The sequence below is a fragment of the Myotis daubentonii genome, chromosome 1, assembly GCF_963259705.1.
Source record: "Myotis daubentonii chromosome 1, mMyoDau2.1, whole genome shotgun sequence".
Taxonomy (NCBI): domain Eukaryota; kingdom Metazoa; phylum Chordata; class Mammalia; order Chiroptera; family Vespertilionidae; genus Myotis; species Myotis daubentonii.
The window spans coordinates 72135127-72162998 of NC_081840.1; the positions used below are offsets into that span (position 1 = coordinate 72135127).

Genomic DNA, 27872 nt, shown 5'->3' on the forward strand with positions numbered 1-27872 from the left:
TAAATCCAAGTGAAATCAAGAATTTAACACACATTCAGGGAACTTAATCAATCCAGTTGGGCTCATTCTACTGCAAAATAAAACAAAGCCAAACCCTGCCTTCTTTTTCGTTTCTTTTTTAAATATATTTTATTGATTTTCCACAGAGAGGAAGGGAGAGGGATAGAGAGCTAGAAACACCCCTCATTGGGGATGTGCCCGCAACCAAGGCACATGCCCCCCCGACTGGAATCGAACCTGGGACCCTTCAGTCCGCAGGCCGATGCTCTATCCACTGAGCCAAACCGGTCAGGGCTCCCTGCCTTCTTTTTTAAGGTCAGGGCTAGAGACCTGGATTTTCAATGTACATTATCTCGAATCTTCTTCTACTTTGACTGCTTATAAAATCCATAATGAAGTGTATAATGATTTCAGTGCAACCGAGAATCCAGTAGTGCAAAGCTTTGGCCCTCAGAATCCAACAACTATTCTAAATCACCTGCTTGTTTTCTTTTCTTTGCTAATATAGCAAACAAGAGTAATAAATAAGAATATAGCTAATAACCTTTCCAGGTAAAAGTTGGTCATAATAATTGCAAGCATATTCAAATATCTTACTTTAGGCTTATATATAGGCAGCAAGTCATGGATAAAAACAGTGCCCTTATATAAAAAGTTATATAACACAGTGACAGAAAAATTGAAAATGTCAGAAATCACTGCCACCGTGAAATAGATTAAAACAATCAAGGGTTTTAATTGAATGTAAGTAATTCAATGTGATAGATCTATTGCAGAAATGGCTTCTGTTTTTCCCCCTCCTTACACCACGTCTATACATCTCCTCCAACCAGGATGTGCCATTTATTTGTTCCACACGCCCATCCTTTGAACCAGTCTGTTTTGCAACTTGTGTTGGTCTCTAGATTGTGGTGGATATGAGGGGGGGGCCACACTTAGCCAAGGCCTTGAGAGGCAGCGTGTGCACTTATTTGCACTCATGCTCCTCTACCTTTGCCGCGAGAGCCACTCTGGCCCACCTGCTAAAGAATAAGAGACCATATGAAAGAGCCAGATCATCCCAGCTGTGGCCATCCTAAACCAGCCGGCCACAACTGACCCACCAGCTGGCGACAGATGCACAATCCAGCTCAACCGAGCACTGACCAGGCCCTGACCAGCAGGATCCACCGGGCTCATTTGTAGGCTTATGAGAAATATAAGTGGTTGTTTTAAGCCAGTAAGTGTTGGAGTAACTTCTTATGTAGCAATAGATAATTGATTTAATGTCAGACAAATTTTTTACAGCGAAATAATGCAAATATGGTGATTATCTAAATATTACTGACACTTGAATTTACATACATTTAATATTTTTAAATGCAATGTCATAGTTTAGACAAGTATGATTGTGTGCTAGATAAGACACATATGATTCTCTTCATTTTAAAGATGAGAAAATGGAGACAAAGAAATCCAAATTATTCATCCAGTTGGTATTGAGGAAAGAAGGGGGAGTTAGGATAGATTAAAGAGTAGAATCCGCTTTAAAACCTCATCAATTTCCAATAATCCTTAGGGTCTTAACTGGCTGTATTGTGAGTTTGATTTCAGGATTTAAAATATCAGCACACTGGTACCCCAGGTAATATGGCATGTTCTATTCTCACCATTAGGGAAACAAAGTATTTCTGCCTCTAATAAATTTGCTAAAACAACAAAAAAAGGATGTCTCAATACCCGGCCAGTGTGGTTCAGTAGTTGAGCATCGACCTATGAACCAAGAGGTCACAGTTTGATCCCTGGTCAGGGCACATACCCAGATTGTGGGCTCCATCCCCAGTAGGGGGTGTGGAGGAGGCAGCCAATTGATGATTCTCTGTCATCATTGATGTCTCTATCTTTCTCTTCCTCTTCCTTCATCTCTCTGAAATCAATTTTTATTTATTTATTTATTTATTTATTTATTTTAAATGTTACAAGTCTCATTGTCACCACTGTAATAAGATTACTGTGATGGAAGCATAACCTGTCTCTCAATGTAGCCACATTAACAAATTTCTAGACACTCTGAAATCAATTTTTTAAAAAATGCCTTCCAGAAACCTGCGCATAATTTAATAGTAATTGTTTGTCTCGGGCTTCCACAGTGTTTATCCTTCACTGAGAAGAAAGGGGAGCAGGGAGAACATTCACCTCTTACTTTGGTGTCAACCTTTGGACTACTTAATAAACTAATTAAATTAAAGATTCAGAATGTACCAATCTTTACATGGAGATAACCACTGAGCAATCAATGATAATTTAAAAAATCAATTGGTCTTCTGTAGTAATTAAATTTGCCCACTTAGATATAATTGATATTGTTCGCAACTAATTATCCAACTAAGGGCTCTGAGGGACTTTTAGAGACTGACGGATTGAGCCAAAGATTCTTCCTAATGTGAAATTGGACAGAAGGCCATGTTTTCTCAAAAACTGATTTAGTCTTCCCGGGAAACACAGTATTGAACAAACCCCAAAACAGTTAGGAAATCAGTATTTCATTAGGGGCAGTTTAGCGCACTATCTGGGACTCCGTGTGTGACCCTAGGCTAATCATTTAACCCTCGTGTTTCAGTGCCCTCATCTATAAAACGGAGTTGTAAGCATTAAGTTATTAGTAATAAAGTGTTTAGAACAGTAAGCTTTGTGTTGATATCATTATTAGCTATCTCTTGGTAAGAGCTTCAGAAAGAATGGCAAGATAGTCGCCAATCACAGGTTTATTCCATTGTTTCATTCTCTCTTGCACCTAATTTCTGTAGGCATTTTGCAGTTAAGGGTTACCACTGGCCTTTCCCATATTATGAGATTCGATTGTTCTCCATGGGATTAAAAAATGGCTAACCTAGGAAAACGGGAACTTCACATTTGCTGTGTGGCATATCTGATTACAAGTTATTAAGCCAATCCTCCCTTCCCTCTCATAAGCAATTCATTTCTCAGCACCAGAGGGGAAGAATAATCATAAAATAAAATACAGGATGATCTTATCGCTGATGCTTAGCATTTGTATATTCACTTAAAAAGGTAGCAGAGCAATTTACGGCAGCCCTCAGGCAGCCTAAATGACATGTTAGCAAGTTATATAGATATGCTATTACCTATTTATTCTGATATTCAATGCAAAAATGTCAGGGAGATCGCTCCTTAAGTACACTAAATTACTGACTCCTGGGGCTGGAAAGTACCGAGAGAAGCTATTAGCTATTGAACCTATCGCCTGGATAAGAATCTATGGCCCGTGTAGATGTGAACCTTTCCAAATTCTAGAGAAAGCTATTAAACTAGCTTCTACATTAAGATTCTCACTCTTCCAGGAAATTCTTTTCAAGGTGTTCCGGCTGCAGCATTAGTACATGTGCACTTGTTCTATCATTTGATGGAATGAAAACAGCTGAGGAGCCTTCTGACCCAGGCAGCACTTCCTTCAGTGCTCGCCTTTGTCCCAGATCTGTATTGGCCAGCACCAAGGAGACCACCCTCTTGTCCTGTGACCTACCTTCTCATAGGAGATGAAATTGCCAATATTCTACACACTCTGTTCTGACAATGCAGGAATCGTCTCTTGAGCTTGGCAGTCCATGTGTGTCTTCTTTGACCTTCTGAAATACCCATCAGTCCAATAAGGAAAGGGAATAGCTTTGAGATCAAACCCTCCTTGTTACTGCCCATAATGGGTGAAGCTATCTAGCCGAGGATCAGAATTTAAGCACGAAGGCCAGCCGCAGTTCTTGGCACGTTGGTGCTCCTAAGTAAATGTAGAATGGATGAAATGCAATTTGTATGGGTGAAATGCAATTAAAAATTAAACTCTTCAGTTTCTAAGTATATTTTTAATTAAGGTAGTCAACCACTAAGCAGTCCAACTCTCCCTCACCCAGGCCTTGCTTCCCTCGCGCTCTTACAAGCGATGTTCCCCAGAGCTCCCTCCTTTCAGACCTGTGATGTCTGCCTCAGAATCTGTTTCCCAGGGAACGGGCCAATGGTACTTTCCCACATGAAATAAACTTCAGGATAACAAAATAGTTGATGAGGGAGAGTTTTTTCAAAAATAAATAGAAGCTTGGAGAACCAAGATGGCGGCATAGGTTAACGCCGGAGTTGGCTGCTTTGAACAACTACTTCAAAAGTGAAACCAAAAAACGGAAGGGACATCACCCAGAACCACAGGAACGCTGGCTGAGTGGAAGTCCTACAACTAGGAGGAAAGAGAAACGCATACGGACACTCAGAGGAGGCGCAGTGCTGAAGTCAAATTCTGAGGTGCGGAGTGCGCAGAGCGGGCTGGCGGCGGAGGGCGCGGTTGTTGTTTTCAATCGGGAGGGAGTCGCAGACTCTGAGCACCAGATCCGGGCGAGTCTTTAGGGACCCAGACTCAAACGGGAGAAGCGGGACTGTCTGGCTTCGGTCAGAGCGAGTGCAGCTTTCTCTCCCAGCTTTGCAGCGGGTGCTGGGACTCAGAGAGGCAGAGCCCCTTGGGACAGGACTGAGAGCCGCCATAACTGCTCTCTCTGGCCCACCCTGTTGATCCTGTGCGACCCGCCCCGCCCAAGCCCAGCGCAGAACCATTTGCCTGATAGCCTCAGGCAAAGGCTAGATTAGCACCTCCCTAGAGGACAGAAGTTCTCTCACTGCTGACACAGCTGATTCTCATAGCCACTTGGCCCGGAGGTCAAACCCTCCCTGGAATTAGCTACAACAATCAAGATTTATCTATAAGACTGCGAACAAAGACCACTAGGGGGTGCACCAAGGAAGCATAACAAAATGCGGAGACAAAGAAACAGGACAAAATTGTCAATGGAAGAAATAGAGTTCAGAACCACACTTTTAAGGTCTCTCAAGAACTGTTTAGAAGCTGCCGATAAACTTAATGAGATCTACACGAAAACTAATAAGGCCCTCGATCTTATATTGGGGAACCAACTAGAAATTAAGCACACACAGACTGAAATAACGAATATTATACAGACGCCCGACAGCAGACCAGAGGAGCGCAAGAATCAAGTCAATGATTTGAAATGCGAGGAAGCAAAAAACATCCAACCGGAAAAGCAAAATGAAAAAAGAATCCAAAAATGCGAGGATAGTGTAAGGAGCCTCTGGGACAGCTTCAAGCGTACCAACATCAGAATTATAGGGGTGCCAGAAGATGAGAGAGACCAAGATATTGAAAACCTATTTGAAGAAATAATGACAGAAAACTTCCCCCACCTGGGGAAAGAAATGGACTTACAGGTCCAAGAAGCGCGGAGAACCCCAAACAAAAGGAATCCAAAGAGGACCACACCAAGACACATCATAATTAAAATGCCAAGAGCAAAAGATAAAGAGAGAATCTTAAAAACAGCAAGAGAAAGAAACTCAGTTACCTACAAGGGAATACCCATACGACTGTCAGCTGATTTCTCAACAGAAACTTTGCAGGCCAGAAGGGAGTGGCAAGAAATATTCAAAGTGATGAATACCAAGAACCTACAACCAAGATTACTTTATCCAGCAAAGCTATCATTCAGAATTGAAGGTCAGATAAAGAGCTTCACAGATAAGGAAAAGCTAAAGGAGTTCATCACCACCAAACCAGGATTATATGAAATGCTGAAAGGTATCCTTTAAGAAGAGGAAGAGGAAGAAAAAGGTAAAGATACAAATTATGAACAACAAATATGCATCTATGAACAAGTGAATCTAAGAATCAAGTGAATAAATAATCTGATGAACAGAATGAACTGTTGATTATAATAGAATCAGGGACATAGAAAGGGAATGGACTGACTATTCTTGGGGGGGAAAGGGGTGTGGGAGATGCGGGAAGAGACTGGACAAAAATCGTGCACCTATGGATGAGGACAGTGGGTGGGGAGTGAGGGCGGAGGGTGGGGCGGGAACTGGGAGGAGGGGAGTTATGGGGGGGGGAAAAAAGGAACAAATGTAATAATCTGAACAATAAAGATTTAATTTAAAAAAAAAAAAGGAAAAAAAAAATAAAATAAATAGAAAAAGAATGATATAGTAAGACTAACACCATTTCACAGATTTCTGATCAAATAATGGATCTAGGCCAGTGGTCGGCAAACTGCGGCTCTCCAGCCACATGTGGCTCTTTGGCCCCTTGAGTGTGGCTCTTTGGCCCCTTGAGTGTGGCTCTTCCACAAAATACCACGTGCGGACGCACATGTACAGTGCGATTGAAACTTCGTGGCCCATGCACAGAAGTCAGTATTTTGTGGAAGAGCCACACTCAAGGGGCCGAAGAGCCGCATGTGGCTCCCGAGCCGCAGTTTGCCCACCACTGATAGCCAATGATCCTCAATGACTGCTGATAGCACAAAAAGAGAGACAAATGGATATTACATGTCTCCTGTTGGAAACACACCCACCACCTGCAGGGTATTCTTGCAAAAAAAAAATAAATTAACCTGAATTAGGCTAAATCTCTAGATCCAACTATACGAAATATAGGGACAGAGAGTCATGTTAAATGATACCATGAGGATACAATTTTTACTAATAAAATCCAGAGTGTAGAAAACTCAACTGGACAGTCCAGTTTCTACAATAAATAGCTTATAAAGGGAGAGGCAGAGGAGGGAGGGAGAAACCTATTTAATAAATTACAATAAGGAGACTTTAAAAATAGGCTATAAAAAATTGAGATGATTGGGGAAATTTTAACCTTCATTAGATATCTGATAAAATTAGACATTCTGTTGATTTTTAGGTGGATTATAGTATTGTGAATATTTTTAAAAGATCTTTACCTTTTAGCGACATATACTGAACTTGACCAATGAAATGACTTGATGTCTGAGATTCACTCTAAAATAAGCAAGGTGGCAGTAGGGATGAGGAATGAGTAGAGGTATGAATAACATAATTTTGGCCGTGAGATGATAACTGGTAACGCTGGCTAATAATACATGGAGGTTCGTAATAATATTCCTTCTACTTTTGTATACATTTGAAAATTTCAATAAAAAACAATATAATATAAAAAAATCCCACTGAGCATTAAGCAGAATAACTAAAATGCAGTGCCCAAGATTCCCCACTGTGAAAAGTGGTGATTTCTTTTATTTCACCATTTTCAAATAATACATTGTAACTCATGGTATTGAACTATAATACAATAAAAGGAGCATAATGATAAAATTCCTTATGGATTTAAGGTTAAAACATAGAAGAGCCCCAAAATACATAAAATAATTTAAGAGGGACATTACATCCTAATCTATATAAAAAGTGGAAAACAATGGCTATTTTTGAAGGGGAGAGTAATTTTAAAGACATTAAATGGGAATCAACTCATTTAAGCAATGATACTACAGAATAAATACTTCTATAGAACATTATATTTTCATTATGGAATAATTAGAACAGACTAGGAAAAGGAGAAGTCTTCCATTAAAGGTTTTCTGATAAAATATATGACACCAAGTTACATGTGAATTTCAGATAAACAAGGAATAATTTTTTTCTGGTAGGTATGTCCAAAATATTTTTATTTTCTAAATCTGCAATCCTACTTCTAATTCTTTAGCTAGTTTTTCCTCAACTTTATTGAAACATAACTGATATATAACATTGTATAAGTTTAAGGCATACAAGTGATGATTTGGTATATTGTGAAACACTTTTGCTTGTTTTTGTAGTTGATTTTTTTTTCGTTCTTGCCACCATCTGACCGCCTGTCCTAAAACGTTGTCCATATGGTACTTCATTAAGGCGACTATTATTTAAAACCTCTCATGTTAAGAGGCCAAGGGAGATTTCCAGCACTGTCACCTTGGAGATTGCAGTTCTGGTACAGGTATTTAATTTTGAGATCTCAAAACACCAACAGAAAAATTATCCCCTAGAGAATGAGGAATCTGGAAAGTGTTTTTGACAGATCCACCACATTCTTGCAACAGCAGAGGCTGCCTGCCACTTTGTTCTCTCTCCTCCTCCCCTTGCTCCTGCAATAACACACAAACTGTATTAATCAACCAGATAATGGCGGTGGTGAGTGGGGGGTGATGAGGGCTCCACTGTACTTACTGCGCTGATTCAACCAGACATATGGCTAGAGGTGGGAAAAATGGGAACCAGAATGTGGTCCCTTCGTCCCAACCGCAGTCCTTTAGAGATGACCCCATCTCTCCTACGTCTCCAGGACTATGTATTCATATTTGGGCTGTTTTCAGAGTTCTTTGCTACACTTTCCTTTGCTACTCAGAAAAACTCTGAGAGATTAAACAACTGGCCAAAGGTCACACATTTGGTTGAACCTTGTACTCCTGATCCTCATCTCAGGATTCTTGGCACCGTAATTTAAATAAGATTGATCTTTGATAAAGTTAGTTATTCCAGCCACTGGAGTTCCTGTGAACTAATAACAGTTCTGGACCCAGCCTTTGATCCATCTAAGTGAGGGTCACCCTGCATACATACCCTTATATTCTCAGTTCATTCAATGCTCAATACATATTTAATGATCATTGGGGTAGCTTTGAGGAAACAGTGCTAGGCAAGATAAAAACAAGTATCTGACTTTGTTGAGTTCACAGTTTACCAGGAAATGGGCAATTAGATATGTAATAACAATGACCCCTGATCAGTGCTGTGACAGAGTCATCAGAACACACACTAAGAGTCTCTAAGCTCTAAGCTCTAAGCTCTCAGAGGAGTGCTTAAACAGAGACCTGCAAGACTTGTAAGAATAAGGTGTTGGGAACACAGCTCTCCTTTATCCTCTGTTCACTGCACCATTGTTGGAGTACTTACTCCTCAAACCCTAGGTCCTTTATCCTGCCTCACTATGCCAACTGTCAGGTCACCTCCTAGGACGCCAGGTATTTGGTGGAGAAGCCATGGGAAGTTGTGGGTATATAAGAGAGTCTTCATTGTAGAAGCCAGTGGCCATGTAGCCATTGCTAACAAGGAGCCACTAGACAAAACAGTTTTTCAAAGTACAGTCCCATACTGTAGCCACACACTGGCTAATTAACAATACATCTTTCCCACACAGCAGCAGTAGTCTCTGTACCTACAGCAGCAGCTTCCTGGTCAGTAATACATCTTCCCCATAATACAGCCCTGTACTGGCTGGTCAGTAACAACTTTATACTACTTAGACAAAAGAGGCTTCTCTCCAAAATAGTGACCTCACTATTTTGAGTTATAGAAGGGCATACTTACGCAGTGTACAGTGCGATAGCTGTGGCCTTGCTGTGCACTTGCATATGCAACTCAAGCTTGAACACTTTGATTAGGAGTCCCACACTCAGAGTGGCCTTGAACACCTGGCATACTCTGAACAGGGCCTCCACACTCTAACTGGCCTTGGTCATCTGGTGTACTCTAGACAGGGCCCCACAGAAGGGAAAAAGGGTGAGTGAGAGCAGAGAGTATTGCAAGCAATGGGACTAGACATACAAAGACCTGGAAGAGAGAGGAGGTGATGGGGGGATGGCAGCTCCAAAACCTGCCATCATGGGGATGCATGAGCCAAGTCAATGATTCTATGCATCTTCAAACCTTTATCCTATATAATAAAAGCCTAATATGCTAAGTGTCTGGTCATCCGGTCATCTGGTCAACCAATCGAAGCGTAATATGCTAATTATATGCTAAGGTCGCTCAACCGCTCACTATGATGTGCACTGACCACCAGGGGGCAGGCAGTTGACTTGTTGACCATTCGCTATAATGTACACTGACCACCAGGGGACAGATGCTCTAACTGGTAGGCTAACTTGCTGCTGGGGTCCAGCCTATCAGGACTGAGCAAGATGGGCCAGACTCGCCCTGGAGCCCTTCCGAGGTCCCTCCCTGGCTGGCCAACTTCCCATGTCCCTCCCGGGCCCTGATCGTGCATCAGTGGGTTCCCTCAGCCTGGCCTGCACCTTCTCACAATGAGGGACCCCTTGGGGAATGTCAGAGAGCTGGTTTTGGCCCGATCCCACAGGCCAGTTTGAGGGATCCCACTGGTGTACAAATTTGTGCACTGGGCCTCTAGTATTTAATATATTTGTTAAATATTTACTTAGAGGAGTGGATTAAGCCTGGATAAAAAGTAGTGGGGAGAGCACTGGTGGTCATTCAGCTACTCCTCTGTAGTCCTAAATAGTGACAGGCTTTGGCTTCGACTCTGGAAAAAAAAAAAAAAAAAAGGTCTGCAGGACCTGCCTTCCTTAGAAGCAACTTAATGACCATCTTTTGTTACTGAATTAAACTCCCTGGGGGGCTCATCTCCTTCTCCCACTCACTACCACAGAAGCTTCTTTGCAACTATAAAGGCAGTTAGTTGTCTCTGGAGTGTTCTACTAAAAACAATTTCCTTGGTCCTATTACATTTGCATGTTTTGTTTCAGCACCCTTCCTGATTGGCTGGCTTTCCCTAATTCTGACCTTGAGAAAGGTCAAGCTGAATAATCAACAGGGATCCAGAGGGGGATTTTGTGCAGGGTGTGAAGTTCACAGTAGCTGCTCCAGCACCATTCACTCACTGGACCCAATCTTCAGGTCCATGCACACCCTGCCTCATTGTTCCTACAGGAGCAGCAACATGGAATGGAGCAGCGGTCCTCGAACCTTCCTCTTTTCAAAGAGGCTTTTAAAATGCAGACTTCTTGCTTCCATTCTTAACCTACTAAATCAAAATATCTAGGGCATAGCATTTAGGAATTTGTGCTCCCAAAATTCCCCTTGAGTGAATCTGGTATCCTCATTGGACTATTGTAGAAAGCACAAATTTCAGAGCCAATAAATGTGAATTCAAACTCCAGCTCTAGCATTTATTAGCTGTGTGATCTTGGACAAGCCTCTTTGGCTTTTGTTTTTGGTGTGATTTTGTTTGGGTTTTGTTGGTTTGTTTTGGTTTTGTTTGTGTGTGTGTGTGTGTGTGTGTGTGTGTGTGTGTGTGTGTGTTTGCCTCTCTGAGCATCTGTTTCTCCAGTTTAAAAGAAAAATAAAAAGTAGAAGGAGGAAGAAAGAACATGACTCACCTCATATCAAAAGACTGAGATCATCAATATCAAGTACCTGACACAGTCATCCTTAACTAGTTGTAGTCACCTACCCTGCCTTGCCTTGCCTTGCCTTGCCTTGCCTTGCCTTGCCTTGCCTTCCCTTCCTTTTCCTTACCTTACCTTACCTTTCCTTACCTTACCTTACCAGGATGCCAAGCTAATTCTGGACCCAGCCCACCTCCTGCCCTACTTGCTGCCTGTTTTTATTTTCCATGAATCTTAACCCTCCTATCAGCAGCTTCCAAGGAAAATAGCATCAGGTAGTAGTCACTGCCAGTTGAGAAGAGGAGCTGAAATTGAAGCCACAGAAAAGTGTGTTTGCACACTTCCTACCCTTCCCTGAGGCCCCACATCAGGCTCAAAGACTTCAGAACCGGCCATTGGTTCTGATGACTAAATGAAGGTGCTGCACAATGAGCAAAGTCGATAGGACTGTTTCTTGGACATCAGCACCCGAACACAGAAATAGGTCTAAAGCGGCCGTGGCACGTGTGCTGTGCTCCACTGGGGGCCGGGATGGTGACTCCCAGGCACATCCATCCACTGTTAAGAAGAAGCTGTACATGGAGGTGCAGATCAACATTTTCCTTTAACATAAATAATAATTGGGTTATTTAGCACATGTTGGTCAGAATTCAGTTTTTAAACATATTATTTCATTATCTTCACACATCCTTATGAATTAGGCTGGAGCACATTGTTTCTATTAAAAATAACATCTTTCCTGATGGTAAAATTAGTGTATGTTTATTAAACATACTTTAGAAAACAGTGAAAATACTATATAAAGAAAAAAATTAAAACCATCTCTAATTACCACTGAGAGGTAATAAAATTAGCATTTTGATTATTTGTTTCAAGTATTTTATTATACTATATCTTATAAAATTAGCATAGCACTATATATAGTTTCTGAATCATGCTTTTTGCTTAACATTATGTTGTGATTTTTTAGTATATTGCTAAAAATTTTCAAAGTTGTAATTTTTAATATTGACAATATTGTAGCATATAAATATTTCATTCTTTATTTCCCTGTTGTTGACATTGGGTTTTTTCCCCCTCATATTTTTTTGCTATCATCAATATTAATAACTAGCTTTCATATTTACAGTTTACCTTTGGGAAAACAGAACTACAGAGGTTAAATAGCTTGCTGCAAGGCCAGCACTGGAATACAAATTCTATACTCCAGTCTAATTCTCTTTTTCATGGGCCACAATATTAATTTCTTTTAAAACCATCAATCAATGCTTAGACCATACTTACCACTTTAATACATTCTATTTCCTGCCCTTTCTTTTTAAAACAAACATTACTGACAGTGTGGGAGGGTATGGATGGAGTTGATATTTAGTCCCAAAGTGAGGGTAAATGGGAGTGAGGGGGTAATTCAGAGTCCCTAAGCTTCCTTCTTCATTTCTACCTTTTCTCATTGCACCAGCACTCACAAGTGATGGCCCAATACCCGTAACAAACTCATAGAAAACAGAAAGCTTCTCTGATGCTTAGCATCCCCATCAAGATATCTATCCCTACATTATAGTGCTTCCCTTCTCTTCCCTAATCTGATCCTCCCATCACACACACACACACACACACACACACACACACACACACACACCATACAATTTGCTGACCAGTCTTTGATTTTCTGTAGAAACTGTTGGTATTCTGCTCTGTCACATCATTAAAAAGGTATACTTTCAGTATAAGATCTATCCTGTGGCCATCATTCTTTCATGTTGCCTCAGTTATGCTTCAAAGGGATTTGGCACCAGGTCATGCAAAACAAAACAAAACAAAACAAAACAAAACAAAAAGTGCTGAGAACCTGGAAGCCCAAATTCAAAGCTTTTGTCTGAGCTCCATTGCTAACTTGCAGTCCGACTTGGACACGTTGCTTGTCTCTGTGGTCTCATTCTATCTTTGTTAGATGATCTTGAAGATTCCTTCCAGTTCTGACATGACATACTTCTGAACAGTCTTATTCTTTTAGATGCTCTTTTGCAACATCTCTGGAATTTTCCCTGTTAAAAAATATATAACTTGCTTAAGGTGGCTTCCTTCTGGCCATCAAACATCTTTGCTTCCATTCCTTGTACAGGTCCAACCCAAGAGACAATGCCCATAGGAGTGCTCTGTCCCAGAGTTTTCTTGTCGGCAGTACTGCCCTTGATCCAATCAACCAGGACTTCTTTCCTGGGTCCTATGCTTTAGAGGCCCCTATTCTGGACCTCCTTGGGCCCTCCTCTCTCCAGAGAGTGACCGACCGGTCTGTCAGGATTTGCTCACCTAGAACTTTTCTCCCTCTTCTAGGCCAAGCTCTCCCTACCCAGGAAATCAAAACTCCCTGATCATAAAGCCCTAATCCTGCTTGGGCTTCTACTTTTCCTGTCCTCTTAAGGGCAGACTATATTGTCCAAGGTATGGTCCAAAGGAGACTCTGCAGAATTTGTGTTTGGAGTTACGGACAGGGCTTAGATATGTAAGGTGGACTCTACACACTTATACACAAGTTCTTTGAGGTCAGTATGGAGAGAAAAGTGGGTGGTTCATTGCGGGGGTGGGTATTAGAGACATAATTGCACGTTTGCCTCAGGCTCACAAATGTCAGCGATGGGCCTGCTGTGGGACACACTGTCTTGTGCAGAGAGGCTTAGTGCAGTCAGGAGAATGGTTCTTCAAAGACTCTATGGGTTACTTGTGGCCATACAGGCGAACTCACTAAGTGTAATGAATGGGCAATAGAAAGAGCAAGGGGAAGACACATACTTTTCATCTTAGACTCTAGCTAGAGGTATGTTCTGAACACAAAGATAATGTATAATTTCTTGTCTGGTGTTTACATTGCCAAACTAGGGTTATGGCCTTGTGAGCACAATGTATGATATTATATTAATAGTAATGACAGTAGATTATTAAGCCTAATCTGATTCCCATGTTGACATTATTTCTCTCTATTTGTGTTGGTCCATTTTCCCTCAACTTCCTCCCCTGTGAAAATAAAGATCATAAGATAAAACAAAGCAATCACTATAGGCTGATCTAGCCACCCTCAATGAAGGACTACTTTTGAGACCAGAGTAGTAACAAATGGCCTATTAAAAAGCATGTTAATCCCAAACCTCATTCAATTATTTCTCACATCACAGTGTTTTTGTTTTTTAGCATTAGGGGTCATGATTTTATAAATTTGATTTTGGTAATTATATTCATATGATCGTTCAAAAGACTCAAGATGGAGAAGTATGTGCCCTTTAAAATGGTTTCAGTTGTAATTCTACCCAAGTAAAAAATTACTTGGGAAAATTCTACCAAGTTTGCAAATTAGCTGGATGGCAGTGACCAAGTTATTTACCCTCTTGGAGACTCAACCTTTTAATGTAAAATGAGGGGATTGGATTCAATGGTCCCAAATCTGAAGTTTTATGATTGCCTATGATTTTGTAAGCAGTTATGCCTAGAGCTGTTTGAAAGAGAAAATTGCAGTATGTGAAAACCTTTAGGACTTAGTGAAGAAATGAAAAGACGATTCATCGGGAAACTAGGTCAAGTTAGAGAGCAAAGAATGTAGTTTCCTAAGCAACTGGAGCCTGAAAAGAAATTATTACAGAGTTAAACACGGTCCTATGCAGGCCACGGAGAAAGAAAAGAAAGGAGAGCCCCATCTTTTCCTGCTTCCTGCCCTGGAAGAAGAATCCGATGATGACTGTTTAACTTTCTGCAGCAAAGTGAAGTGTAAAAGAGGCAAACGAACACATAAAGTACCAGATTATAAATTGCTGTAGTTGTATTCGCTACAGCCATGCCTAGTAAACATGAGTAACCTACGTCAGAAAGTTTGAAAACCAACTCTCCATCCGTACTTCAGTGGCTACTCATAGCATGCTATTTTTTTTTTACCTCTTTCAGCATCAGAAATCCCCCCCCCCCGCCAAGTCCTACAAGTATAATTCTCTGCTGAAGCTGGGGTGAAAGCTGGTATCTAGCCCCCAAATTCTATTAGTGATAATCTGAGGAAGTATAGTTGTGAAGTTAAATTATGATACAGCAGACAAGAACATGAAGCTACTTGGCCAAAGTGTTCAACCCAAAGCTTGTAGTCAGGCTACTCCAGAGAATACAGAGGCCCCAGAGGAAGGACCCTTTAGTCCTGCATCTTCCTACTAAAGAGAAAGTAAGGAACTATATAGTTTGCCTTGGAAATCTAACTATATCACGAGAAACCAATTTCATACCTGACTACTCAGGCTTTGCAATTGATCAAAAGGCAAAAAATTGCAGGGGGCCCTAACCGGTTTGGCTCAGTGGATAGAGCGTCAGCCTGTGGACTGAAGGGTCCCGGGTTTGATTCCGATCAAGAGCATGTACCTTGGTTGCGGGCACATCCCCAGTAGGGGGTGTGCAGGAGGCAGCTGATCGATGTTTCTCTCTCATCGATGTTTCTAACTCTCTATCCCTCTCGCTTCCTCTCTGTAAAAATTCAATAAAATATATTTTAAAAAATAAAAAATTTCAGGGGTATGATGGGAAGAAACAGTCACAATAGACCTATAAAATCTCAGCTGCGCTAATCAGCTCTTGTATAAATAAAAATTGGCTTTATTTCTAATAATACATCTCATACTTAGAAAATGTGAGGCATAAATATATAATGTCAATGAACTTCATATCATTTTCTTGTGCTCAGAAAGTCACAAATTTCTGGAAAACTTAGACAATTTTCACTGTGCTGATGTTTCTGAAATGTGACTCAATTTATTTTATGATGTGTTTTGAAAATCTCCTCGCCTTGTGAGGATATGTTGTTTAACACAGAGAATATGCTAACAACTACCTAGAAAGCAGACACCCAATATTTGTCCATTTCTTTTTTCATCTAAATAAAATATCATTTCTTATTAGAAGTTTAGACATCCAGAAGAGACCATTGAAATATTGGGCTTCTGTGAGCACTGAATACAGAAATCTCTACAGTGAAGGGGCTGCTGAGGAAGAGAAGGGAAATTTTTCACTCAATATTTTGGGCAATTTCAGCTTTGGAAAAGTTTCATGAACAGCTGCCTCTTCAGGAGACTAAGAACAACCACAGTGCCAATAACATTGCATTAGTTAATTTAACAAACAACTGCATAGAGTGTATTATGTGTCAGACCCTACAAATGCTTTATAAATATTAATATTTGATTTTTCATAATATATGATTTTTCATAATCCTAGAGAGTAGGTGATGTCATCATCATCTCCCTCATTTCCACAGATGAAGAAGGTGAGGCACAGGGAGGTTGCGTCATGTGCTCAAGGCCCACAGCTAACAAGCAGCAAAGCCTGGGGCATATGGCAGCAGAGCCCATGCTCCTACCCACCACACTCTGCTCCTCTCAGAGGAGGCCATTATTTGAGGTGGAGGTGGAAGGAAAGAATTAGAAAATGTCCTGGATGTCACAGCCCTTTAGCATGTCACTTGTCTAGTGTGCAAACACCACTTTTAACTTCTAGCAACTTCCACATCTTTGACCCGGAGAATCTCTGCCTCCTAGATCAGCGGTTCTCAATATGTGGGTCGCGACCCCTTTGGCAGTCGAACGACCCTTTCACAGGGGTCGCCTAAGACCATCCTGCATATCAGATATTTACATTATGATTCATAACAGTAGCAACATTACAGTTATGAAGTAGCAACAAAAATAATTTTATGGTTGGGTCACAACATGAGGAACTGTATTTAAAGGGCCAGAAGGTTGAGAACCACTGCTCCTAGATGTTCTTAGGATAAAAGAGATGATGACATAAACACCAAAGCAGGATTTTAAGAGTAATCTCCAGAATGACCTTGCTTAAGAAGCTGAGCCGGTGAGCTAAAGGAGAAAATAGCAAGATCTGAATGGTTTCTACCAGATTAGAACTCCTTTGGTCACTTGTATAATTTGCATAAAGATCAATAAAATGCTTTTTCTTGTTGCGTTTATAGGTTAATATGGATGACTTATCTTTGGTTTAAGAGAAAAAAAAGGGCAGAAGCAGAGTTGCGCAGCGGAAGCGTGCTGGGCCCATAAGAGAAAAAAAAGGATCAGTTCCTACAAAATATATACATTGGCCAAAGACCTTAGTGAGTGAGGTCCTTTATGTATGACCAAGAAGTAGTACAGGGATGTTAACCTGAAATATTATTTGTCATATTAAAAACTTAAAAGTAACCAATTTAGTCGGGCTGGCGTGGCTCAGTGGTTGAGCATCGACCTATGAACCAAGAGGTCACATTCAATTCTCGGTCAGGGAACATGCCTGGGTTTTGGGCTTGATCCCCACTAGGGCGCATGCAGGAGGCAGCAGATCAATGATTCTCATCATTGATGTTTCTATCTCTCTCTCCCTTCCTCTCTGAAATCAATAAAAAAATTTTTTAAAAAGTAACTGATTTACCCATCAGTAGGAGAATGATTGAAGAACATCTGTACACTAGAATACAAAGCAATCACTAAAAAGAACAAGATCAATCTATACATACTATATAATAAAGAGGTAATATGCAAATTGACCCTCATGCCCTCACAAGATGGCTGCCTACGACCAGGCCCACAGGGGGGTGAGTGAGGTAAAGGACTGAACTGCAGGCTGCATGGGGCGACCAGGCCAGCAGGGGGCCATTAGGAGTAACCATGCCAACAAGGGGGGGGGGGCAATTGGGGCCAATTAGGCTGGCGGGGGGGGCAATGAGGGGCAACTAGGCTGGCAGGGGGGCAGTTGGAGGTGACCAGGCTGGAAGAGGGGGGCAGTTATGGGCGAGTAGGCTGGCAGGAGTGGCAGTTAGGGCCAATCAGGCCGGCACACAGAGGCAGTGAGGGGTGATCAGGCCAGTGAGGGGGGGCAGTTAGGGGAAACCAGGCAGGCAGGCAGGTGAGCAGTTAGGAGCCAGTGGTCCCGGATTGTGAGAGGGATGTCCTGGATTGGAGAGGGTGCAGGCTGGGCTGAGGGAACCAACCCCCCCATGCACGAATTTCATGCACTGGGCCTCTAGTATTTACATGGAAAGATATATGTAATGTTAAGTGAAAAAGACAAGTTACATGATACTTTCATAGTATTATACCATTTTTATAGGAAAACAACATAAGAAACATTTGTTTTCCTATGTCTATAATATACAGGCATGTTTGAATAGAAATTGAAAAAGTCTGAGAGGATACATACAAACTTTTTTTATTTATTTTTTATTTATTTAAAATATTTTTTTTTATTGATTTTTTACAGAGAGGAAGGGAGAGGGATAGAGAGTTAGAAACATCGATGAGAGAGAAACATCAATCAGCTGCCTCCTGCACACCCCCTACTGGGGATATGCCCGCAACCAAGGTACATGCCCTTGACCGGAATCGAACCTGGGACCCTTCAGTCTGCAGGCCAACGCTCAATCCACTGAGCCAACCGGTCAGGAATACATACAAACTTTTTAGGAGTGGTTACCTCTGGAGAATGTGCTGGAGAGAGAGGGGCTGTGGTGAAAAGGAGATAAATTTTTACTTTATAGAATTCCACTTTTTTGTGGTAGGTAAGACTCACCAAATGCACATGAGTTAAAGCACAAGGAAGCATATGGAAACCATTAAACAATTGGAGAAAGACTGAGAAATAATCAATTATAAACAAGATGTGTAGAATTTTGACAAACTGACTCAGGAGATATGTCACATAACCAATTTATGTGCCAGTTCTTCCATAATTATGCATAAATTACTGTGTTAACTTTACTAGACTTTTATTTTGCCAATGCTATAGATTTTGAGGTTTTATTTTCATTAAAACTTAAGGATAAAAAAATAATACCTCCCAAAGACTTATAAGTCAATAGCTAATTCATTGATCTTTTGAAATTATATGTTTCTTTTTTTTTTTAATATATTTTATTGATTTTTTACAGAGAGGAAGGGAGAGAGAGATAGAGAGTTAGAAACATCGATGAGAGAGAAACATCGATTAGCTGCCTCCTGCACACTCCCTACTGGGGATGTGCCCGCAACCCAGGTACATGCCCTTGACCGGAATCGAACCTGGGACCTTTCAGTCCGCAAGCCGACGCTCTATCCACTGAGCCAAACCGGTCTCAGCTATATGTTTCTTTTAAAAACTCAATTGCACATGATGTGGACCATCCCCACATTTCAGACAGATTGGCTGGCAGGCGCCATGATAAAAACAACATGGTGCAGAGTTAGAAAACCAGTCCAGGTTCTATCACTGACTTCTTGTTAACTGTTGTTTCCCCTTGACACCTGTGACCCTCTATGATTCAAAAAAGCGAGAGAATGGCACCTCTCTTGGTTGACTGACAATAAAATATATCTCCAATGCTGGCAAACGCCTTATTATGCGACTTATGAAGCATAGGTGAAGGTGACCTCAGAAACAGTTCTCAGTGTCCTCTCCTTGCCCCCGGCATGTTTCCCCTACTTCCCCAAGTTCCATTCGTGTCCTCTTGCAAAGTCTCAACTATAGATCCCCACCATTCACAGCCTGGCATGAAAGCCTTTTCTTGGCTGGACATGAAAGTCTCTTTTTGCCATGGCCTCAGTCCACCTTTCTAGCCTCCTTCCCTGCCTTCCAACCCCTACCCAATTCCACACATGAACAGATCTTCAAGCCATATGGAAAATGTCTCCAGTTTATTATATGCAGGCCTGTGTTCTCACAGCAGAAATCCCATAAGCCAGAGGTGTTTCAGAATTCATAACTTTTTAGATTTTCATCAAGTAACCCCATGCTTATATGTATATTACACAATCCTCTGGAGTGTCTCAGGCATCAATTCATCTTCAAACACATACATATTTTTGCAGCAAACCTAGAATATTCACATTAACTATGATGACGTTGCAAGTAGCCTCAGTTAGTCCAGGTCTGATTTTGCCCCTGAGCCACTTCCATTGGCCCCTCCAGGTCTATTACTCAACCACTCCCACCTGTGCTGTGCTCGGGAAACTGACCTCCTCCTTCTGGAGGACCATCATCTGTGGGCAGTTGCTTTTTTTTTTTTTTTTAATCCTCACCCGAGGATATTTTCCCATTGATTTTTAGAGAGTGTGGAAGAGAGAGGGAAAGACAGAGAGAAATATCAATGTGAGATTGGTTGCCTGCTGCACGAGCCTGGACCAGGAATCAACCTGGAATCAAACCTGGGACCCTTCAGTCCTCAGGCCAACACTCTTATCTACTGAGCCAAACTGGCTAGGGCTGAGCAGTTGCTTTTTAGGCAGTCTTCTTCCCATGGCTCTTTCTTTCTGGCTTGCAAGAACCACCTCCTCCTCTTGTCTCCTTGCCTCTAGGGGCCATAACAGCTCTGCTCTTACGGGTACCAGGGTCATGCTACCACAGTGCTACCCCACTTCCACATTCCTACACCTTGTGCCAGCTCTCCACCTACACCTTTGAAGGGGTCTCTATGAAATCTCTTCAGATGATCCCAATTCTTGAAGCTATGTTTCTTGAAGAGTCCTTGTCAAATGCAGCCCACTAATGAGTTCCGATTGAGTCAGGTTTTCCTGCCTAATGGGTTAAGAAACAGCGTTCAGCTTTTAGAACGTTTTGGATTTCAGAATTACACGTAAGGTATCGTGAACCCATACACTGCTCCTTCTATCTGGAATGCCCTAGTCTTCTTGTCCAATTGGCTAACTTCAATTTAGTCTTTAAATGCCACTTGTCCAGTGAACTTCAAAGGTAAACTATCCACTGTCCAATCCCCGTTGACAACCTCCCATCCAACAGTCCTGGGCACCTGCAAAGTCACTGGGACAGCCTTGGGAAGCTTGGATGAGAACGGGCTTGAAGGGAAAACCTACCAAGGGAGGCAATGAACTCACAATGTTAATGTTAATGTTACACACGTCAAATTTACATTGAATGAAAGGTTTAAAATTTTTTAATATTAGTGTATTATTTTAAAAAGACAATGGGTGAGTGAATTCATAAATGATATAGTGGTTTCTAAACTTGTTTTGATCATTTTGCACCAAAGACTCACAAACAGAAATTTCTGGAAAGTCCTCATCCTTAGTATGTTCAATGCATTCTGGCACTTTCTAGCAATTGCCACTTTTTTAAAATACCGGTCCTACCCTAGAAATGGATTATACCATGCACAGTGTGGGAGACACCAAACTAAATAATACTTGTCAACAAATGCTTCCAAACATGGTCAAACAAAGAACCAAAATGTAACTAAAATTGTAACCACAGTTCAGTTAGGTTTTTTGGGCCATTTACACTTTTGGGTAGTTTCTCCCCATTTTCAGTGACTTTACTCCTGAGCAGGCGCAGGAGTGACAGTTGGATGACAGCTGGCTCGAACCACAGGCCGTGTGCTGAGACAGAAACCAGAGCAGCCTGCGATTGGGAGTTGGGGCTGTCTTAGCCAATTTGGGATATTTGGTCACCTTATCTGAGATTACATGTAAACTCGCTTTTTTTCAGTCCCTCAGAAGGCAGCTTTTATTGTGTGATTTAAAAAGAATTTTTTCTGTGTTGTTTAATGATTTGAGTTAATTTTAAACTAGGGTTTGTGAAATGTGAGCTGGTGCCATGAAAATGTGGATAAATGGTTGCTTCCCTAGAGAGAGCAGTGGTGCTTTTAATAATGGATCCTAGTAAAGTGTCTATATTTCTTTTAGGACTTAAAAGAAAAGCAAAATGTGGGTTGGAAAGAGGGTCACTGGTGTGTATGCAGACTGAATGACACAAGCCTGAGTAAGAAAGAAATTGTTCTAATTAGACTCTTGTTTGTACCAAGCAGATATTTAGGTGCCTTGAGAGAAGAGGAGTTAATTGTATGGATGTTGTATTATTTAGGATTGGTTGCATGTCCCAGAAATCCAAAATAGCAGTCAACAATAGCCTGATCTTAAATAAGATAGTATTTAGCTTTCCTGTAAAAGACCAGGGGTTGGCAGTCCCCAACTGGCGTGGCTCCATCATGTCCAAGGACCAGGATTCTTTTCTGCTGCATTAACATGTCAAATGGGATTTCTGTCGATGCATTAACATGTCAGATGGCTGGAAGGAGGGAAGGAGGATGAATGGCATGCCCCTTCCTTTAAGGACATAACAGTTTATAGTTTATTAAATAGAATATAATGTGAAGGACAGATATCGGGGGGAAATGAGCAAATTCTCCCACAAATATACACATCCTGGGATTGATAAACATTTAGGCTCTACTTCTGCAGCCTTTGCCTCTAATCAAAGAGGATTTATTCTCCATATTCTTTAATCTAGTGTTAAAGGGAATTACCAATAAGAACACCAATCTACTTAGCTTAGTTGATTACTTTGCCCCTATAGGGCAGAGCCTGCCATACCAGGACATGGTTGGAACTAGAGCTGATCAAACTCTAACCACAAGATTGAGAAACAGGATCTAACTAGGACTCAGAAAGAGGGAAATGAATGCTAGGAGGTAATCAACAAATATCTTAGCACAATGTTCAAGAAGTAGCTCTAGCCCTGACTGGGTAGCTCAGTTGGTTAGAACGTCATTCTGATACACCAAGGTAGCAGGTTTGATCCCCAGTCAGATATGTAAGAATCAACCAATGAATGTATAAATAAGTGGAACAACAAATTGATGTGTAGTTTTTTCCTCTCTCTCCCCCCGCCCTTCTCTCTCTCAAAAATCAATCAATAGCCAAAACCGGTTTGGCTCAGTGGATAGAGCGTCGGCCTGCGGACTGAGGGGTCCCAGGTTCGATTCCAGTCAAGGGCATGTACCTGGGTTGCGGGCACATCTCCAGTAGGAGATGTGCAGGAGGCAGCTGATCGATGTTTCTCTCTCATCGATGTTTCTAACTCTCTATCTCTCTCCCTTCCTCTCTGTAAAAAATCAATAAAATATATTTTAAAAAAATCAATCAATATAATTTTTTTAAAGACAAAAGGCAGCAGCTCTAAGTTAACATGTTCAAATCAAAATTATTTATTTCTCTCCCAAATTGCACCTCCTCAAATGAACTGCCATCCACCTAGATGCTTAAGCCAAAAACCTAAGTGTAATTCTTAAACCTCTTTTTCCCTCACTCCTCACATCCAAGCAGACCAGCTATGATTTGTGGGGCCCGGTGAAAATGCAAATGCAGGGCCCCTTGTTTAAAAATTATTGAGAATTTCAAGGTAGCAACAGCAGAGCATTAAACCACCTGTGGAGTCCTTGTAAGTATGAGACCTGGTGCAAATGCACACAAAGTCAGACCTGCATCCAATATATATTTTGTAAATTCTACTTGTGGTAGTTAATTTTATGTGTCAACTGCCTGGTGCCCAGACATTTGGTCCCCCATCATTCTGCATGTGTTTGTGAGGGTGTTTGTGGGTGAGATTAACATTTGAATCAGTATGCTGAGTAAAGGAAATTGTTCTCCCTAATGAGGGTGGGCCTCATCAGTGGGCCTGAATAAAACAAAAAAGCTAACTCTCCCAAGTTAGTCAAAGGGAACTCCTTCTGCCTGACTCTTTGAGCTGAGACATGAGTCTTTCCCAGCCTTCAGACTCAAACCTGAACATCAGCAACTCTTGGGTCTCAAGCCGGCCGGCCTTCAGACTGGAACTCTACCATTGGCTCTCCCAAGTCTCCAGCTTCCAACTGCAGATCTCGGGATTTCTCAGCCTCCATTATCACGTGAGCCAATTCCTTACAATAAATCTCTTCTTTTCCTCTACATATCTACTTCCTATCGGTTCTGTTCCTCTGGGGAGCCCTGACTAACACAACCTCCAAATCATTTAAGTTGATACTGATACCGAATTTTTGGACTGGAACCTGGATTCTTTGTCCGCCGGAATCGAAGAATGAATCCACAGACAGAAAGTGGTATAGCAAAGGTGGAGATTTATTGAAGAACAAGTACAGACGTCCACGTGGGGAGAGGGAAGAGTCCCACAGAACTGACTCCCACATAGGGAGGAGGAAAAGGGTCCCACAGAACTGACTCCCACATAGGGAGGAGGAAAAGGGTCCCACTGAACTGACTCCCATGGAGGGAGGGGGAAGAGTCCCATTGAAGGCCTGGTCCCCACAGCTTATAAAGGCTGCAGGTCCTAGTGCCTTGATATCCCCTCTGATTGGTCACTATTCCCCTTCGAGTTGGTTACTATAGTAACTCCTGGGCTCAAAGGTTGAACCTCACATGGGACCTGTGAGGTTCTCCCCACTCCTTCCCTATTGTTTTCCTATTCCCTTGGGCTTTCTTCTTCTCCTTCTGAATGAAGGGCTTCCTTCTCTTTATTTTGTAAATATAGACCTTTCTTGGCTGCTTCCAGTTCCCTTGTCTTATGGAAATATACCTGTTGCTGCCTCCTTGTCTTATGGAGATGTAACTGCACCTGGCTTCCTTGTGTTATGGAAATGTACCTTTTCCCGGTCTGCAGCCCCGAGCTTTTCCATGGACCCCAATTCTAAAAAACCCTAAGCCTGCCTATGTTCCCCCAAAATTCCTGCTTCAATACACTTCTGTCCATTTTCGTGACATCTCTGGATCTCTGGTTCCAGACTTAATGATTTGTAACATGTGTGCCTGCTTTCACTTTTGCCCACTGCTTCAGTAGTGTTCACTCAGAGAAGCAGAACCAAAAGAATGGAGATAAATATAGATGATTAGATATAGGTATAGATGTAGATATACATACACATGCATAAATGACAAATATATAATACATAAAGTAGACACACTTCATATGTAATAAATATTTAAATATATAAAATATTAAATATTTCAAATATAAGATATATTTAGGTTTATAAAATCTATAACATATCACATACTTATACATAATATACTTATATTAAAATACATAAACATTTATATAAATATTGCTATATAAATATTTTATATAGCTATAGAATAAATATATAAGTACATTCAGATGTGTATGAATTTATTATAGAGCTTTGGCCTTACACAAGTTTGGGAGTTGATGAGACAGTGTATGTGTCTGGAGCCAGATCCTGGGGCTGGCACTGGAATGGATGATGAGTATGAAGAGGGAGATGCAAGGATCAACTGGAAGCTGTGAGGATCAGCTTGAACTTACGGGGACGAGTTAGAATCAATGTCAGTCACTCACCACCTCTGAGCCTCCAACTTTGATGAGAGCATGTGCCGCACAGGAGAAGCTGATGCCCTTAGTCATGGAGCTAAGTACGCTGTTGGCCCCGGATTTAGAAACACTAAAGGAGAAAAGCTGGCAGAAGTTGAAAGAGCTGTGGGCTGGATGTGGCCCCAGAACAGCAAAGTGAGCCAGCAGATTACAGGGCTGTGGGGACACTGCAGTGGTGCCTTGTATCCTGCTCCAACCTTCCAAGAGCAAAAACAATGGAACACTGCTTCCTTTCTGCCTTCCAAATAGCGTGCAAAATTCTTGTGAGGCTGGCCAACCCTGAGCCATGCAGAGAAGGGAATACTGGCAAAAATAATTCTGGTTTAGCTAAACTGACAAACCGTACAAATCCCCCATACCCCTTCAATGAACTCCAACATGGCAGCAGTAGATATCATTTAAAAATTCAAATCAGCCCTGGCCTGTGTTGCTCAATGGTTAAAGTGTTGTCTGTGCACCAAAGCATTGTGGGTTTGATTCCCGGTCAGGTCACATGCCTGAGTTGCGGCTTCAATCCCCAGTCGGGGTGTGTACAGGAGGCAACCAATCTCTCTCTCTCTCTCTCTCTCTCTCTCTCTCTCTCTCTCTCTCTCTTCTCTCTCTCTCTCTCCTCTCTTTCTTACTCTCGCTCTAAAACCAATACAAACATATCCTCGGGTGAGGATTAAAAACAAAATCCACATCAGACTATGTTCCTCCTTAAAGCCTTCCAAGTGCTTCTACACGCATCTAGAATAAAACAAAACTCTTCACTGTGGTTTACAAGGCTGCACAGGATCTGACCCTACCATTCTCTGAGCTCGTTTCAACTTATACCACTTCCTCCGTAAGTGCCATTCTTGAACATAACACGGTCATTCCTACCTGAGGGCCTTTGTACTAGCTGCAACATTTGCCTGCAACTCTCTCCCATTGATCTATCCTCACATCACTAGCTCTTTCTTTTTCTTCAGGTTTCAGTTCATATGTCCTCTCCTCCGAAACCTCCCGACTACTTCATCTAAAGAAGTCCTCACATACCTCAATTCTCTCTCACATCATCCGATCCCAATGTCCTTACCTCTATTTGAAATTCCTATGCTTATTTATTATTTACTTGTTTATTTTCTATCTTTCCCACCACCATCACTATCAGAATGTAGCCCCTATAAGAGCAAAGACTGCCTGTCTTGTTTCCCTGCCTGGCACATGGTATTACTTAATAAATGTTTGTCAAGGGAATAAATAAAAGTACTTGGACTTATATTGGTTTCCCAGGGCTTCTGTGACAAAGGACCACAAATGGTTTAAACAACAGGAATTTACTCTCTCATGTTCTGGAGGCTAAAGACAATATCAAGGCCATGGTCCCTCTGAAGGCTCTAAGAATGAATTATTTCTTGCTTCTTTCAGTTTCTAGAGGCCCCAGGCATTCCTTGGCTCCCATCTCCACCTCCATCTTCTCATGGCTTCTCTGTGTGTCTCTCTGCATCCTTTCCTTTTCTTATAAGGCCATTGGTACTTAGACTTAGTGCTCACCTTAAATCCAGGATGATTTTATATAAAAATCCTCAGTTACAACTGCAAAAACCCTATATCCAAATCAAGTCACATTCACAAGTACCCGGGATTAGAACTGGAGCATATCTTTCTCAAGGACACAGTGCAACTCATTACAGGGCTGATGAAAACTTCCTATTATGCCCGCTTCTTCTACTGAGACAGGGTCCCTTGTAGATTCAAACTTGGGACTGCTTATTACGACCCCTAGTGAACACCATGTACCACAAGAAATATAAACATTTGCAGGTAATACATAAAGGAGGATTTTCACACTCCCCTGAAACATTAGAGGGGTAGCTGTCAGGATGTAGACAATAACTAATTAAAAGTTTGCAGGATCCAGAATTAGGAATTTACGTGATCGCCAACTGCAAATGCATCCCCCGGGGTACACTGAGCAGCTGAATGCTTAACAATACTTGGCAATGTGGTAAATAAATCAGATTTTTGACCATGTAACAGCTGGAAGGGGAAATGACCTTTGCATTTGTGTTAAAAACCTAAGAGGCTTTTGCAACAAAACAGTCCACATTGCAGTCCGAAGCCATTTGGAAAAATCCAGGCTTGTTGGGGAAAGTTGCTATAGGAGGAATTTAAAGCAAAGCATTACAGGAGAAGCTGAGAACTTGCTGTGAAAATCTGAGGTATCCTCTCCATTTCTTGCTGTTAAAGAAGTTATTCAAGGGAAGGAAGACAGAAAAGACTTTGTTCAGGTTTGTAGGTAAAGGCACCAGTCCAGCTGTGTGAAGGGTGCAGCCCTCAGCCACCCAGTTCAGAGTTCTAACTACCAAAGTTCCCTGACTAGGGCTAAGTGGTCCCCTTATTTTGGGTCAGAGAGCACCCCAGAAAAAGCCCTGGGCCTTAAACAGGAACCGTGACTACTGAATGTTTGTCTAGTTAGGAAGTCAGGCCCTAAACAAGAGATCAGTCATATCTCACATACATGCCCTTGGAATCTAGCAGCCCTCAGAGATGGATTTCACACCCACAGCATTGCTAAGGGTCAGAGCTGAGAAGAAAAATGCCTCGGTCTGTTCTGGTTCTTTTGAGGATGGGCACTTTTTTGGTAGAGTGTCCCTGTGGAAAGAACTCTATCCTGTCCATCAGAAATTAAGGTCTAGAAACAGGAGAGAGATCACAGTGTGAAGC

General features: G+C 41.6%; 1 long non-coding RNA gene and 1 pseudogene across 1 annotated transcript in view; one reads left to right on the forward strand and one right to left on the reverse strand.

The window, feature by feature from the left end:
- Positions 1 to 27872, forward strand: part of LOC132239305 (uncharacterized) — a 358468-nt gene that overhangs the window by 212567 nt on the left and 118029 nt on the right. The gene's annotated exons all lie outside the window — the stretch shown is intronic.
- On the reverse strand, positions 1951 to 2076 carry LOC132224845 (small nucleolar RNA SNORA1; annotated as a pseudogene).